Source organism: Gorilla gorilla, chromosome 15 (genome assembly GCF_029281585.2).
Source record: "Gorilla gorilla gorilla isolate KB3781 chromosome 15, NHGRI_mGorGor1-v2.1_pri, whole genome shotgun sequence".
Lineage (NCBI taxonomy): Eukaryota > Metazoa > Chordata > Mammalia > Primates > Hominidae > Gorilla > Gorilla gorilla.
The window spans coordinates 88,230,088-88,245,704 of NC_073239.2; the positions used below are offsets into that span (position 1 = coordinate 88,230,088).

Sequence of the window (15,617 nt, forward strand, 5' to 3'; positions counted from 1 at the left end):
TTTTAAAAAAGATTATTGAGATATAATTCACACATTATACAGTTAGCCCATTTAAAGGGTACAATTTAGTGGCTTTTAATGTATTCCCAGCTGTGTGTAACCATCACAACAATTTTAGAACATTTTCATTACCTCAAAAATAAATTTCATGCACATGAGTTATCACCCTCCTGCCTGTCTTTCTATCTCCCTAGCCCTAAGCAACCACTAATCTACTTTCGGTCTCTATTGATTTGTCTATTCTGGATGTTTCATGTAAATTTAAGCAATATGTAGTCTTTTTTTTTTTTTGAGACAGTCTTGCTCTGTTGCCCAGGCTGGAGTGCAGTGGTGTGATCTCGGCTCACTGCAACCTCTGCCTTCCAGGTTCAGGCGATTCTCCTGTCTCAGCCTCCCGAGTAGTTGGGATTACAGGCACACGCCACTACGTCTGGGTAATTTTTTTTTTTTCATATTTTTAGTAGAGATGGGGTATCACCGTGTTGGCCAGGCTGATCTTGAACTCCTGACCTCAAGTGATCTACCTGCTTCGGTCTCCCAAAGTGCTGGGGTTACAGGCATGAGCCACCATGCCCAAACAAAATGTAGTATTTTGTGACTGGCTTCTAATAATGTTTTCAGGGTTTGTACATGTTGTAGCATGTATCATACTTTATTTCTTTGTCTTGTCAAGTAATATTCTATTCTAATAACATTTTGTTTTTTTCTATTCATCAGTTGATGGACACTTGGGTTTTTCTACTTTTTGGCTATTAAGAATAATGCTGCTTTGCAGGTGTAAGTTTTAATGTGCACATATGTTTCCATTTTTTCTTGGATATACACCTAGGAGTTGAATTGTTGACTTATATAGTAACTCTATGCTTAGTAACTCTAAACAATCCGGGCTTTTGAGGAACTGCCGGACTGTTTTCCAAAGTGGCTGTACCATTTTCCATTTCCACGAGCAGTGTATTAAGGTCCCAGTTTCTCCACATCTTTGCCAACACTTGTTACTATATGGCTTTTCTTTTTATTTTTGCTGTCGTAATAGGTGTGAATGACTTTTATTTCCTTAATGACTAATGATGGTGAGCATCTTTTTATGTGTTTGCTGGCCATTTGTAGATCTTTGGAGAAATGTCTGTTTACATTTTTTGCCCATTTTAAAGTTAAGGTTTTTGTCTTTTTTTGTTGAGTTGTAAATATTCCTTATGTATTTTAGATACAGATCTTTTATTAGATTTGCAAAATGTTTCACTCTGTGGGTTGTCTTTCTATTCAGGAGGCCAGACTTTAAGTGGAATACAAAAGAGAAAAGGGCATGTAGTAAGCATGAAAAACAAAAGAATAGGCTGAACTGCTACAAATATTTTAGACAGAGTATACCTAGGGTGACCCGTGGCTTGCAGGAAAAAAATTTGAAATTACCACAGTGATTTAAAAAAATTTTTGGAAGTATGATCCACATCAAGTATGCAAACTGTAAAGGTACAGCTTGATAAATGATCAGAAAATGCATACACACATGTAACCACTATGCAGGGTCAACACAGAGACTATTACCAGCCCCCCCAAAAGCCATCTTCTGCACCTTTGCAATCATTAGCCCTCCTGCACCCCAAAGATAACAGCTCTTTTGACTTCTGTCACCATTGATTAGTTTTTATATATTTTTTGAAATTTGTAGAAATGGGATTTTACGGCATGTTTTCTTTTGTGCCTGGTTTATCTTGCCTAACATGTAAAGTTTATCCATGTATTTCCTGTAGTTCATTTTCTTTAGTCAATAGTTTTCCATTGTATCAATATCCAACTCTTTATACTGTCTTCTTTTGATGGATGTTTGAGTTTCAGTTTTCAACTTCTGGTCATTAGGCCCTTTCTTGCATGCATGTTGAGGTGCACATGGGGCATGCCTTCCCATTAGATGTATGTCTAAGAGTGGACTTGCTGTGTCATAAAGTGTATTTGTGTTCCGCTTTATTAAAGTGTATCCAAATTAGTTTTTAAGCTTTAAAACAAAGTGATAACTAAAAAGAGGCTAAACCCACTGTTTAATTTTAACAAAAGGGATTTCAGAGTAATTCACTCCTTTTTCTTAGTATCTTTTATGGTAGGAAAGTATTTTTCAGACAGAGAAGGGTAGAATATGAAAGATGAGAGTAAAGCAAACAAGTTCTTACTCACTTAAAATAAATAAGAATCCCCAGGCTGAAACGGATTCTTCCCCAGGATACCGAAAACTCTACCATTAATATGAGGAACCGCAGTTGGGAAACTTCGAGAACTGATAAGGTGAGAGAAGCTCTTACAGGGGCAAAAAGATGATACCTTTTCCTCATCCACCGCAAGGGTTGTGGTCAATACTCCTGTTAGCAAAAGACAGGTTAGCAAGAAAGAAAATATCACAGATTTGTTTAACAAAGTTATATATGACGTGGGAGCTTTCAGAAATGAAGACTCAAAGACCCAAGGAAAACTGTTTCTATGCTTACATTTGATGGAGAATCATGGCCATGTAGTAATGTGATTGCACAAAAAGGGAATGATCTAATGGTAATAAACTGAGAGGGGAACCCAGCAAGGCCTGTCCAGATTCTTCTCAGCCTCTCTGTGTTGAGCATTACTTTTCCGCTGGGTGTGGGGCAGAACCCTTCTGGAATAAGGGTCTTATGATCTATTTTCAGGTAAGATGGGTCGGAGAATTCCTTTATGACCATGCTTCACATAGAAGGCAGGGGAAGTGACCTTGTTTCTGGGGCCCCTCCAGTTTCCTTCAGTTCAGAATCCTTTGGGGGTAATGTATTCTGAGCCCTGACACTCCTGAAATCTGAAGGTTTATGTCAGTGTTTTCATTTGTTTTCCCTAAAGAAAGGAAAATAGATTTTTTTTCCTACAGAAAGGAAACTAGAAAAAGTTTCATGTGACTTTCTGACAGAATTTTAGTATAGGTTTAAACAGGTGATTTGATAGCACGAGAGAAAAAGGTAGTGGTTACCAGGAGCCAGGATGGTTTCAATATTACAAAAAACATTCACTGGGTTTCTAATTCCTGTGGGTTCCTGGTACTCCTGCTGCCGGAGGAACAAAGGTGAATGTCAAGTTCTGAATTTAGGAGGTCAGCTTGTAGCTAGTATCCTTAGTGCATTTCCTTGCACATATTTTTTGATGGCCCAAGAGTGGGGGAAGCAGACGCATTAGTAAGTAATCCCCGAATATAGGCAGAGTGCCTAGGAACCTGGTTAAGGAGTGCTCTTGTGACACTGGGGAGGATGTGGAGAATAGGACATCTTTTGAAGAGGTGATACTGCTTCTAAAATCTGAAGAGACTAAGGGAAAATAGAGTAGGGAGGGGAGGGCAGGCAGGTGCTGAGGCTTGGTTGTAAGAGCATTTGTGCTAGATGGAGTAAAGTGATTATGAAAAAGCTTTTTAGAAGTGGGAGGTCTCAAACTCCTATTCGTGATCACAGACCTCGTGATCTGCCTGCCTTGGCCTCCTAAAGTGCTGGGATTATAGGCGTGAGCCACCGCGCCTGGTTAATATGGTGAAACCCCGTATCTACTAAACACACACACACACACACACACACACACACACACACACACACACACACACACACACACACACACACACACACACACACACACTTAGCTGGGCATGGTGGTATGTGCCTGTAATCTCAGCTACTTGGGTGGCTGAGGCAGGAGAATTGCTTGAACCCGGGAGGTGGAGGTTGTAGTGAGCCGAGATCGCACCACTGCACTCCAGCCTGGGCGACTAGAGCAAGACTCTTTCTCAAGACAAAACAAAAAAAAGTGGGAGGTATTGCCACTGATTGGCCTTACCCAATTGGCCATTGATTGCCACTGATTGGCAAAACCTAGTGAGGTTTTGCCTATTATGCTAAGGACTTGGGGCTTTTATACGCCTAGGGGAGCCCTGGAAAGATTTTAAATATCCAGGGAGCAGAATGATCAGATTTGCATTGAAAAAGTTTGCTCATAATGTGGAAAATTTACTGATCTGGGTCCAGGGACATAGGAAACTCTTACAAGAGTCAAGTTAGGGATTGCAGTGGTCCTAAGTCCCCCAGAGGGACTTAGGAGAGACTAAAATAAGTCATTCTGTGCTAATCTTGTTTTCCTTTAAAAATAGATTCTGAAAAGTTTAAATAGGTTATTAGTTAGGGGAATGCTGTCTTTTGATTTCAACGGAATATTTAGTTTAACAAAAGGCTGTCCTTATGAACAAGATGGGAAAATGTGATATGGGTATTAGGTGGATTTGTAGCTTGTTGAATAGTAGATTTGATGGATCTGCACAAGCTGGAAGAGAAGCATTTTGTCCTGTGCTGTTGCACTCTGTATTTGATTTCTGTGGGTTACAACTTTGATCTTTGAAATAGTTTTATTGTTAACAAATTTATATGTGAAGTTAGAAAGGTAAGGTAGTAGCTGACAAATTACTTTTCAAGTTTAAAATATGCCTTTATAAAATTTCAAAGAGGTGAAATTGGTTGTGGGGGCAGAAATGCTACTCTTTAGGTTGCAAGTACAGTATAATTACATAAACAGATAAATAGTTTTTCTGTGATACTAAAATTTCATGGGAGAGGGTGATTAAGAAAAAAATGCCTAAAAAGTCTCTTTAGGGGTGCAGTGATGGAAAAAAGTTGAGAATCACAGCTTTAAAAGAAAGCTGTTGAAATGGCTAGCCAAAACTTGGAATAGATGGAGATAGTTGAAAATTTCTACATTTAGGACTCGACACTAAAGGTACCATGATAGGTTGGGAATATTTCATGATTTATGTTTATGTGAAGGAAAAAAAATGGAATTAAATCCCTTTGTTACTTTTATTTGCTTCTAAACTCAGTATGAGTCAGTAGGGTGGATATGACTGAGAGAAAGGTTAATGCAGCCTTAGCTTTCATTTATAAAGTTAGGTGTGAATAGAATTCAGAGTGTAAGAGTTTCCTGTATGGTTTCCTAATACGGTTTATTATACCATAAACTGATCAGAACCTGATCTGGAACTTGGAAGATGAGAAGTCTCAAAACCATGTTGAGAAGCGTTGTTCAGACAGAACAACAACCAACTTATTGATTAAATATAACAAGACAACTGTAAGAATTTATGGCTTGAATCCACAAACATAATTAAACAATTAAATTGGGCAATGCTGTATAATTAATAGATTAATTAAATCTATATTGACTGCCTGCTATCTTCCAGGTGTTATTCTAGCTACTGGGGACTCTGTACTCAGCCAACTGGACAAAATATCTGTGTTCATGGAACTCACAGGTTAGTGGATGGAGCCAGACAGTAAACAACATAAGTTTGTAAAATATATCTAGTATGTGAGATAGTGTGCTAGGTATTAACAAGTGTGCCAGAGGAAAAATAAGTAGAAAAGGAGTATGATAAACAATGGGACTGGTGGAAATATTAGAGTGGCCAGAGAAGGCCTCATTGAAAAGGTGATTTTTTTTAAAAAACAAGCTTTATATTGAGGTGTAACAAATACAGAAAAGTGCAGAAAGCACAAATGTACCATGGGATGAATTTTCTGTCTTTTTCTTTTTGAGACAGTCTCCCTCTGTTACCCAGGTTGGAGTGCAGTGTTGTGATCATGGCTCACTGCTCAGGTGATCCTCCCACCTCAGCCTCCTGAGTAGCTGGGAGGGTTGAATTTCTGCAAAGTGAATACACTTGTGTAATCAGCACTCAAATTAAGAAACAGAATTTTAACTGCCCCTTAGGAGGTCTGGTTACCTCCCCTCCTAGTTGAAGCCTTGCTTCCTGAGGACTCACACCATAGGTTACTGTTGCTGGTTTGTGAGCTTTATATTAATGTCATAATGTATAATATATTCTTTTGTTTCTGGCTTCTTTTACCAACATTGATTTGGTAAGATCCATCTATGCTCTTACAAGTATTTGTAGTTTATTCATTTTTGTTGCTGTAGAGTATTAAATTGTATCATGATACCACAGTTTACTGTCTTCTCTCTCTAGCTAATGAGTAGTCCTGCAGCAAACATGCTTGTATATTTCTTTTTAGTGATGCCATCTACAGGGGATATAATTAGAAGTGGAATTGCCAGATTATAGGATATGTGTACATTCACTTTGGTAGATACTGATAAACAGTTTTCTAAAGTGATTATATTGATTTGTATACCTATTAATGGCATGTGAGAGCTCCACAGACATGTCAAGATTTGGCATCTCCTGCCATTTAACTTTAGCTGTTCCGGTAGTTGTGTAGAGATGTTCCATTGTGGAAGACTAATGCATTTAAGCACCTTTTCATATTTATTGGCCATTTTGAACCACTTTTTGGTGTGATAGAAATGTTCTGTATTTTCATTGTGTTGTGGTTAAATGACCATATACATTTGTGGAAACCCACAGAAAAACTGTACACTAAAAAGAGTGAATTTCACCATATGCGAATTATATGTCAATAAATAAAATGACTAAATACCACGTTCATTATTGATTTATAGAAATTTTAAAAATATATTCTGGATGAGTTCTCCATTGTATATGTGTATTGCACATCTGTTCTTCCACTTGCTGGCTTGCCTTTTCAACTCTCTTAATGGTGTCCTGTATTAAGAAATTTTAGTTTATCTCAAGGTCACAAAGATAAGGATGAATTTCAAGTAACCACTTGAAGAAGTAAGGTCACTAATCATACAGGTGTCTGACCTGGAGGAGACATTTTAGACCAAAGAGGCAGCAGGTGTGAAGAACACAAGGCCAGGTGCCTAGAAGGGCATGGCTAGTAATGGAGGAGCGGAGATGAGCTGAGAGAGGCATTGAGACAGCAGGTGGGGCTTGCTGAAGAATTTCCTCTCACTGAGGTGGGACTCCTGAAGGGTTTTAAGCACAGCATTGACATGGTCTTACCTAGGTTTTAACAGAGTCGCTAGGCTGCTGTGTTGAGAATAGCCTTTTGGGAGTGGGGCTGAAGTAGGGAGCCAGTTAAGAGGCAGTGGCGGTGGTCTGAGGGAGTGATTATGGTGACTAGACGTGGTGGTGGCAATAAATGGGGTAGTTGACTGTTGGTAGGTTTTCAGTGTGAAGCTGAAGGATATACTCTTGGTCTGGAACTGGGATGTGGAAGAAAGAAGAATGGCACTAGGTATTATTTTAGTATTTATTTTTATTTTTTGCCTGAGCAACTGGAAAGAGGGGAATTGGGAAGTTGGAGACGGGGAGAAGGTGCAGAAGATGTGGAGTAGTGCCAGCCATCTGCTTGTATTTTACAGATGTAATCTTAATTTTTTTCAGCATTTTATAAAGAAAGGCCATTCGAATACCAAAAGAATAGGAAAAGACACAATTTCAAAATAAAGATCAACCATTTAAATTGGATAAATTTAGCCTTATGAAATACTCAAACAATTTTTTTTCCCCATTTCTCTGAGGACCTACAGATGCAGGTATTGTTTTGCAAACCAGCTTTGGGAATCACTGATTTGTGGTATTATGCATGTATCCTTTGATGTTGATACTGTTAACAAATGAGCATCATATCCTTAATCTTGCAATAAGATTGCGATTAGAGTCTAAACATGATAAACAAAAAATTAAAGTAGGCCGTGTGTCATTTCTGGCCTAGAGATACTTCATTTCTTTCTTTCTTTTTTTTTTTTTTGAGATGGAGTCACGCTCTGTTGCCCATGCTGGAGTGCAGTGGCCATCTTGGCTCACTGGAATCTCTGCCTCCCAGGTTCAAGTGATTTTCCCGCTTCAGCCTCCTGAGTTGCTGGGATTACAGGCGCCCGTCACCACACCTGGCTAATTTTCGTATTTTTGTAGAGGGGGGGTTTCACCATGTTGGCCAGGCTTGTCTCGAATTCCTAACCTCAAGCAATCCGCCCGCCTTGGCCTCCCAAAGTGCTGCGATTATGGGCGTGAGCCACCGCGCCTGGCCCGATACTTCATTTCTTAAAAAAAAAAAAAGACTGTGTGCCAGGTGCAATCAGAGGACACATATGGTACATGTGTAGTCGTAGTAAAGCTTGAGAGTCATTGTAGTAACTACTTTGCAGACATTCTCTATGAAATTTTAAAATGTTTTTGAAGTAGCCAAGCTCTAAGTTTTCCTAAGCAAGTTGATTTGCTTTGTTCTTAGGGAAGAATATAGTTTATGTTTTAACTTTTGCATATTCCCTTTCTCCCCACCATCAGTGCTAAAGCTAAGTGCACTATAAATTGTTTGATAAAAGCCATTCAGGGAGCAGGAGGCAAGGTGAGGTACTGCGATGACAAAGGGAGAGCTTGCTGAGTGCCTGGAGACCCAGGGCCCGGGGGTCACTAACATTAGTGAGGCTTATCTTGAATCACTGTGCCGAGACAATGCATACTTGTGCTTTGGCAGAGCATTGAGATGCACTGAATCATTATCAGTGTCATTAAGGGCCTTCAGAAACGTGTAAGCGATCTTTATAAAGTTTTGCCTTTGAGTATTACCTGAAAAGTAGTACCTTGTGTAGTTTGACAGTATTAGTCAAAGATATCAAATGTCCTTTGTAAGATTCTGTTGCCACTTTAAGGACCAGTATTATTAATGGCTGATTACTTTTTCCATCTTTGCCAAGTAATTGTATAGGACTTAATCTTTATACCAAGAAGAGAATTTTAACATGCATAATCACTTCTCAGTGCTTCCAGTCTGCTTTTAGTATTAGATAATAGTGTCCTATTTTAGTTGCCTGATGTGTCTGTGGTTTTAACGTGATTATCTTACCCTGAGGGATGGAGAAAATCAGTGAAAAGTTCACTGCTGCTTTGTGAATTAAGTTATGCCTTGGCACGAAGTACTGATCATTTTGGCATTCAAATACGGCATTAGATCACCTTGCCTGCAGTTGGGGAATGTTCTGAAAGTGCTACCTAACACTGCAGGATTCTCCATAAACTTGAGCTGGTATAGAAAATGATGTTTATTGTATCCTCTTCTCAAATATCTTGCCAAGTTACTGTCATCAGACTCTTTATTGATAGAAAATTAGTTAGGCAAAAACCATTTTCTTCTCCTTGCATGGCAGAGGTGATGAAATTTATGAGAAAGTACATATAAGGGAAGGTTCGAAGTGTTGATTGTGAATATAAGCCCTGGCTTGAAACAAAGAATTCTTGGCTTATATGGTGGAATGTTTTGTGTGTTGTTTTCTTTTCAATCTCAGCTCTTGTATGTGGAAATAATGAAATGAATATTTGCTATGAGTGTTGGTTGGGGTTTTTTGTTACAGATACTAAGAGTTATTCTAGTAGTGTAAGCAGCAAGTGATTTATTAAGGGTGATAGCTAGTTTAGCAGATTGGGCAGGCTGACTAAAGAGACTGTACTCTGAGTTTCTGGGAATGGTTGCCAGTTCTGCACTGTGGAACAAGCCTGCTGAGGAGCTGCTGCTCCTGATAAAGTCAGGGTGCTGCAAACCAGGAACCCAAGCAAGACTCACCCCCCTTCTTCCACTTTCCCTACATAACTCCGTTCTGAAGGAGCCCCATGTGGTATGTCTGGTTGGTGGAACCTAATTAACATGTCTGCTTGTATACCCCCAATTTGCTTATTTGCTTTCTTTTTTTAAATTCTATATTGGGAAGTGAGGTTTACACAGTAAGGAAGTAGTGAAAACATAACAAAGATGATTTGGGGCTCCATGAATAACAGATACTTATTACAGTATCAATTTAAAATAATATAATGTTAATTATAATTATAGGCAGTATAATAGTAATCAATAATATAAGCTTTTAAGTGAAACTTTTAAGGAAACCTACTATTTAAAAACGTACTTTTTGGGCCAGGCACGTGGCTCATGCCTGTGATCCCAGCACTTTGGGAGGCCGTGGCAGGAGGGTTACTTAAGGCCAGGAGCTCAAGACCAGCCTGGGCAACATAGCAAGACCTTGTCTCTACAAAAAAAAAAAAAAAAAAATAGCACACCTGTTGTCCTAGCTACCAGGGAGGCTGAGGCAGGAGGATCGCTTGAGCCCAGTTCAAGGCTGCACTGAACTATGATGGTGCCACTGTACTCCAGCCTGGGCAACAGAGTGAGACCATGTCTACAAAATACAGCAACAACAAATACTGTTTCACTGAGGGATATAAAGAATATTTTATGGTTGTGTTACTTTAAAATTCTATTTAAGCTAGCAGGGGTATGTTGATAGGAAAGCCAAAGACAGAGAAATTCCAGGGTTTTTTTTTAAATCCTTGGTGAATACCACTGCAAGTCAAGACCCATTCTTGTGAATTTGTTTTTCTGATCAGAGAGAATTGAGACTTATGAATCAGTTAGTATAAATTCATTAGTTATTTGAAGAATATTGAAGAATGAAATTAATATGAATCTGATGGTGGGTTAGCAGAATTACAAATCATGACATTATTATAATTTTAAAAAAATTTTATGTTTTAGAGACAGGGTCTTACTCTGGTCTCCTAGGGGGAAGTGCAGTGGCGTGATCGTAGCTCACAGCAGTCTCAAAACTCCTATGCTTAAGCTTGGGTGATCCTCCCCTTCAGCCTCCCGAGTAGCTGGGACTGTGTGTGACCGTGCTTGGCTAATGTTATAATTTTTAATAGATGGCTATTTATCTGAAGTTTTTTTTTGTGTGTGTGTGAAAGAGAGTTAGCCCTATAAGGAACTTCGAAATCACATGGTCCAACACCCTGATTTTTATAGTTGAGGAAACCAAAGCCCAGGGGCTGAAGTGATTTGCTCAAGACTGTATAGCTGGTTGGTGGTAAGGCTGCCTGATTTCATAGCCTATTCATTTCCCACTAAACTCTCTAGGAAAGCACAGGTTTCTCCACACTGGGAAAAGCTCCTGGATTCCCCATACTGGGATTTGAGCCCTGACATAATAGTCAGGATGTTTAGTGGAGTTGTTGGTTGATAACACTGGTGCTCTTTTGTTTTTTTGAAACAGGGTCTCACTCTGTCACCCAGGCTGCAGTGCAGTGGCATGATCTCCGCTCACTGCAATCTCTGCTTCCTGGGCTCAAGCGATTCTCTAGCCTCAGCCTGCCAAGTAGTTGGTACTGTAGGCATGAGCCATCAATGCCCGGCTAATTTTTGTTGTTGTTGAGACACAGTTTTACTCTGTCACCCAGGCTGCAGTGCAGTGGTGCCATCTTGGCTCACTGCAACCTCCGCCTCCCGGGCTCAAGCAATTCTTGTGCCTCAGCCTTCCAAGTAGCTGGGATTACAGGTGCACACCACCATGCCCAGCTAATTTTTTTTTGTATTATTAGTAGCGACGAGGTTTTGTTACGTTGGCCAGGTTGGTCTCGAACTCTGACCTCAAGTGAGTGGTCCACCTTGGCCTCCCAAAGTACTGGGCCGTAAGCCAGTGTGCCTGGCCTCTATTTTTTGTATTTTTGTAGAGACGGGTTTTGCCATGTTGCCCAGGCTGGTCTTGAACTGCTGAACTCAAAGTGATCTACCTGCCTGGACCTCCCAAAGTGCTGGGATTACGGCATGAGCCACTGTGCCCAGCCAACACTGGTGCTCTTTTATGTTTCAAATGAATAGTGGGACATTTATTTTTGAATTTTGAGGAAAATGAATCACAGAAGTAAGAATTTTGTTCAGAATAACACTTGGGGTAAAAACACACCAAGCATACCTAATTGAAGTTGTAAGTTTCACTTGGTAAAATAAGCTGCAAAAATGAAGGGGGTTTACACACAGCTCTCTTCTATTTTAGTCTTCTGGGTTGTTTATAAATTTGCTCATACATAACTCTTTTGCTAAAGCATTTGCCATTACGTGTATAGTCGGCACAAGTTAAGAATTACTGGGAAACTTCAGTCTGGCTCACTTCATCATCTCCTTCGTGTCTTTGCTCAGACACTGCCTTTGTAGTGAGTCTTACTCTGACCCCATCCTGTTTAAGACTGAGCCCACCTGCCCTCCATTCATTCCTGAATCCCTTTTTCTTAACAGCCTGTCCTTTTTCTTTGCAATAGCACTGTATTAGTCAATTCTTGCACTAGTATAAATAAATACCTGAGACTGGGTAATTTATAAAAAAAGAGATTTAATTGATTCACGGTTCCACAGGCTGTACAGGAAGCATGACAGCTTCTGGGGAGGCCTCAGGAAACTTTTAGTCATGGCAGAGGGAAGCAGGCACGTCTTGCATGGCTGGAGCAGGAGGAAGAGAGAGAGTGGGAAGGTGCTATACACTTTTAGATAACCAGATCTCGTGAGAACTTGAGAACAGCACCAAAGGGATGGTGCTAAATCATTCATGAAGCATCTACCCCTAAAATCCAGTCACCTTCCACCAGGCCCCACCTCTAACACTGGGAATTAAAATTGAACTTGAGATTTGGGTGGGGACACAGATCTAAACCATATCAAGCACGTATCCCCTCTGACCTTATGGTATGGTTTGGTTATGTGCCCACCCAAATCTCATCTTGAATTGAGGTTCTCATATTCCCCACATATTGTGGGAGGGACCCAGTGGGAGGTAACTGAATCATTGGGGCAGGTTTTTCCTGTGCTGTTCTCATGATAGTGAATAAGTCTCATGAGATCTGATGGTTTTATAAAGGGCAGTTCCCCTGCACACGCTCTCTTGCCTGCTGCCACGTAAGATGTCACTTTGCTCTTCCTTCACCTTCCGCCATGATTGTGTGGCCTCCCCAGCCATGTGGAACTGTGAATCCACTAAACCTCTTTTTCTTTATAAATTACCCAGTCTTGGGTATGTCATTATTAGCAGCATGAGAACAGACTTAATACACCTTATATGTACATCTCCTCCATATAATTTGTCTATTATGGTTTCTATTTATGGTGTGTCATCTTCAGTAGAGCATATGAAGGCAGGGACTTCTGTCTGTTTATATATCCCCAGGATGAAAAATAAAAAGTGCCTGCCACATAGTAGATAATAAATGTGTTGAATGAATGAACTTGGCAAAAGCAGCTGCTTTTTGGGATTCCTGCTGGTAAAATGACAGATTCTCAGTCCTACTGGTTGTTTTTTTAATTGACTTAATTGAGGATGGCAAAATCATCAGTTGGTATATAAAGAAAATAAGTGCATGAGTTGTGTTGTATACAGTTTTCTGGAACCTCCTTGCTTGTTTGGCAATAAACGGAACTCAGATTCAGATGAAGAGTCATGAGATTATGCAGATATTATCAATGGAACTGGTTCTTTAGATCTTAAAATTGAGAGTACTAAATGACAAAAATGCATACAGAGATTCTCAGATACAGACTTGGACATGTAGCTGATTTTTAACATAAGTGGTTTAAAAGGTTTTCGTTGTCAACATTGTGGCCCAAAAAGTTGAGTTTCAGGGTATGAGGGTACTGTGGTGATGGAGGATGGATGAGGAAGGAAGTGAAGGCATCAAGGTCTCCCATCTTGCGAGAGTTGAACGGTGCTTCGGGGTCGTCTAGATGTGAGAGTACATTTCTACTAATCTAAACTTTTTACAAAATGCTAAAACATGAGACAAAGCGATAACATTTAATGAAGATAAAGCTTATAATGTTCTAAAGGTTTCAGATAAGCTGATGGTAGTCTTCTATTGAGTTCTAGGGTGTAAGGTAGTTTATGAATGGTTATTTTTATTATCTAAAGATATATTTGACCTTTAGAATTCAGTGACAATAAAGATGATAGATAATGTCTTAGGAAGATATTAAGAAACCTAGAAAATACTATAGAAATCAGATATGCCAACTTTTTATATAAGCCTAAGTCCAAAGCTTACATGACCTGCCCAGTATCTATCACACAGCTAGTTAACGGCAGAGTTGGGATGAATTTTTGTCACAGATTTTCACTGAAGTATCAATAGGAGACAAATGTACAAGCCTCTCTTTGGAGATAACCCAGGGAGCAATTATGAACTTGTTTTGAGGTCTGCATTTTATCTTAAAAATTTCAAAAGTCACGCAGTTATTTCATCCTATACAAAGTATTTATGTCCTTCTCTTTTTATGTGTGTAAGTACGTGCATTATTTTAGTCTTGCAAAAATGTGCTTACTTGAGGAATTGCCTTTTGGAAGTTGAGAAAATGAACAGAATGAGAGATCATTGTTGATTATTGTCTTAGAAGAAGTGTCAGCAAATCAAAGTTTTAAAGAAACTGAAATGAGGAAATGTATCTACTTGATCTGTTCTAAAATTACATTAGAGGAAATTAATGATAGCACAGTGAAAATAACTTAGAAAATATTTTAAACCTTAAGAAAGGATTGTTATTTATGCCATTCTTTGTAAGGGTAGTAAGACATCATATTTTGTGTCTTTTTCCTAGATGTACTGGTTTTGGCAGGAGTTTTTGAAAAGAGAGATGATTTGTATATATAGTTTATATATATATATTTTTCCTGAGGATAAAATTATACTGGTATGGAGAAAGACAGCAAACCTCACTGTACCCTTCCCCCTTCACTAGGGATATGATAAGGGTTTTTACTTCTTAATCTTTTATGTAAATTATGCTTTTGCAGCACATGGTTAAATGAGATATTGATCATGCAACTGAGTTGTAACTCAATTTTAGTATACTCCAAAATGTAGTTTTCACAGTTGATAAGAAAGCAGGTGTACTATTAGGAGCACTGGGCTGGCAGTCAGGAGGTTTTGACTTAATTTTATTGGTAAAATTAAGAGTATTACAGTGGTAATGGGTTATTGGGTCTTTTTTGGCTCTACAAGCTTATGGTCTGTATTTGTTCATGATATGCTTAGTGCTTCCATACATATACTTTCTAAAATTCACATTTACAAATAGTGTGTGTGTATTTCACATTTCAGTGGCTCCATGTAACAACAGTTACCTTGAGATGACTATCTGAGAACCTGGGCCCCTCACTTTATCCTGGTCAACGGGTTTTCCTGTGTGACTACCGGATAAGTCATTATGTAAGAACTTGCTGTGCAGTCACTGGTGGCCTGTCAAGGGCCTTTTTCTACTACGTGGGGTGAACTGTATGAGACTTTTAGCAGTTTTTGAGAAAAAAGCCTCCTGAGACCTTAGGATTTTTAAGTGGGCCTGGAATCTTTAGGAACTGGACAGTAGCTACCCCTGAGCAGTTTGCCATGTGGGGTCCTTACATCACCATTGGAAGCAGCTGCCTGAATTTTTATTGTCTTGCACTAGCAGGTTTTCCAGTGCTTTAAGGATTTAAGATTCAGTTGGGCAGCAGTGTATGCAAAATTGTTGTACCATGCTAGTATCATGTACTAGTGGTCTTTTCTCACTGAAGGCATACTGTTGCGTGTGATATTTTCAGTTAAATGCGTCACACTAGCTAATTTAGTAGCTTTAGGTGGATATGCAGACATACCCTACAGAAATATTGGATTCATACTCCATTCTGGTGGAGTCACATGTTTAGAAGTTCAAATGTGGTCTCTGTTCAAATGTGGTCATCATGGCAAATGGTGAGTGCCATGTGGCTGGGGAAGAGATGCCGCTGTGTTCAAGGTAGTGGGCTGGAGCCGGCATGTGTGTTGCCACTGGAGTTTCGTACTTGAGAGATGAGTTTGCTGTTTTTTTAGAAATCAGCTCCACAATCAGAGATAGTTTTAATGTCCTTGAATTATTTTGTGATTTAGCTCTTAC

At 39.4% G+C, this 15,617-nt stretch overlaps 1 protein-coding gene across 28 annotated transcripts in view; it reads left to right on the forward strand.

The window, feature by feature from the left end:
- Positions 1-15,617, forward strand: part of SIPA1L1 (signal induced proliferation associated 1 like 1) — a 415,163-nt gene that overhangs the window by 26,191 nt on the left and 373,355 nt on the right. For 4 of the 28 annotated variants that reach the window (XM_063697940.1, XM_055362226.2, XM_055362236.2 and 1 more), the window contains exon 3: positions 5,219-5,290. The exons of the other annotated variants lie outside the window; for them this stretch is intronic. The gene's annotated coding sequence lies outside the window, so the exon portion shown is untranslated. The remainder of the gene's footprint in view (positions 1-5,218; positions 5,291-15,617) is intronic. 28 annotated transcript variants of the gene reach the window in all.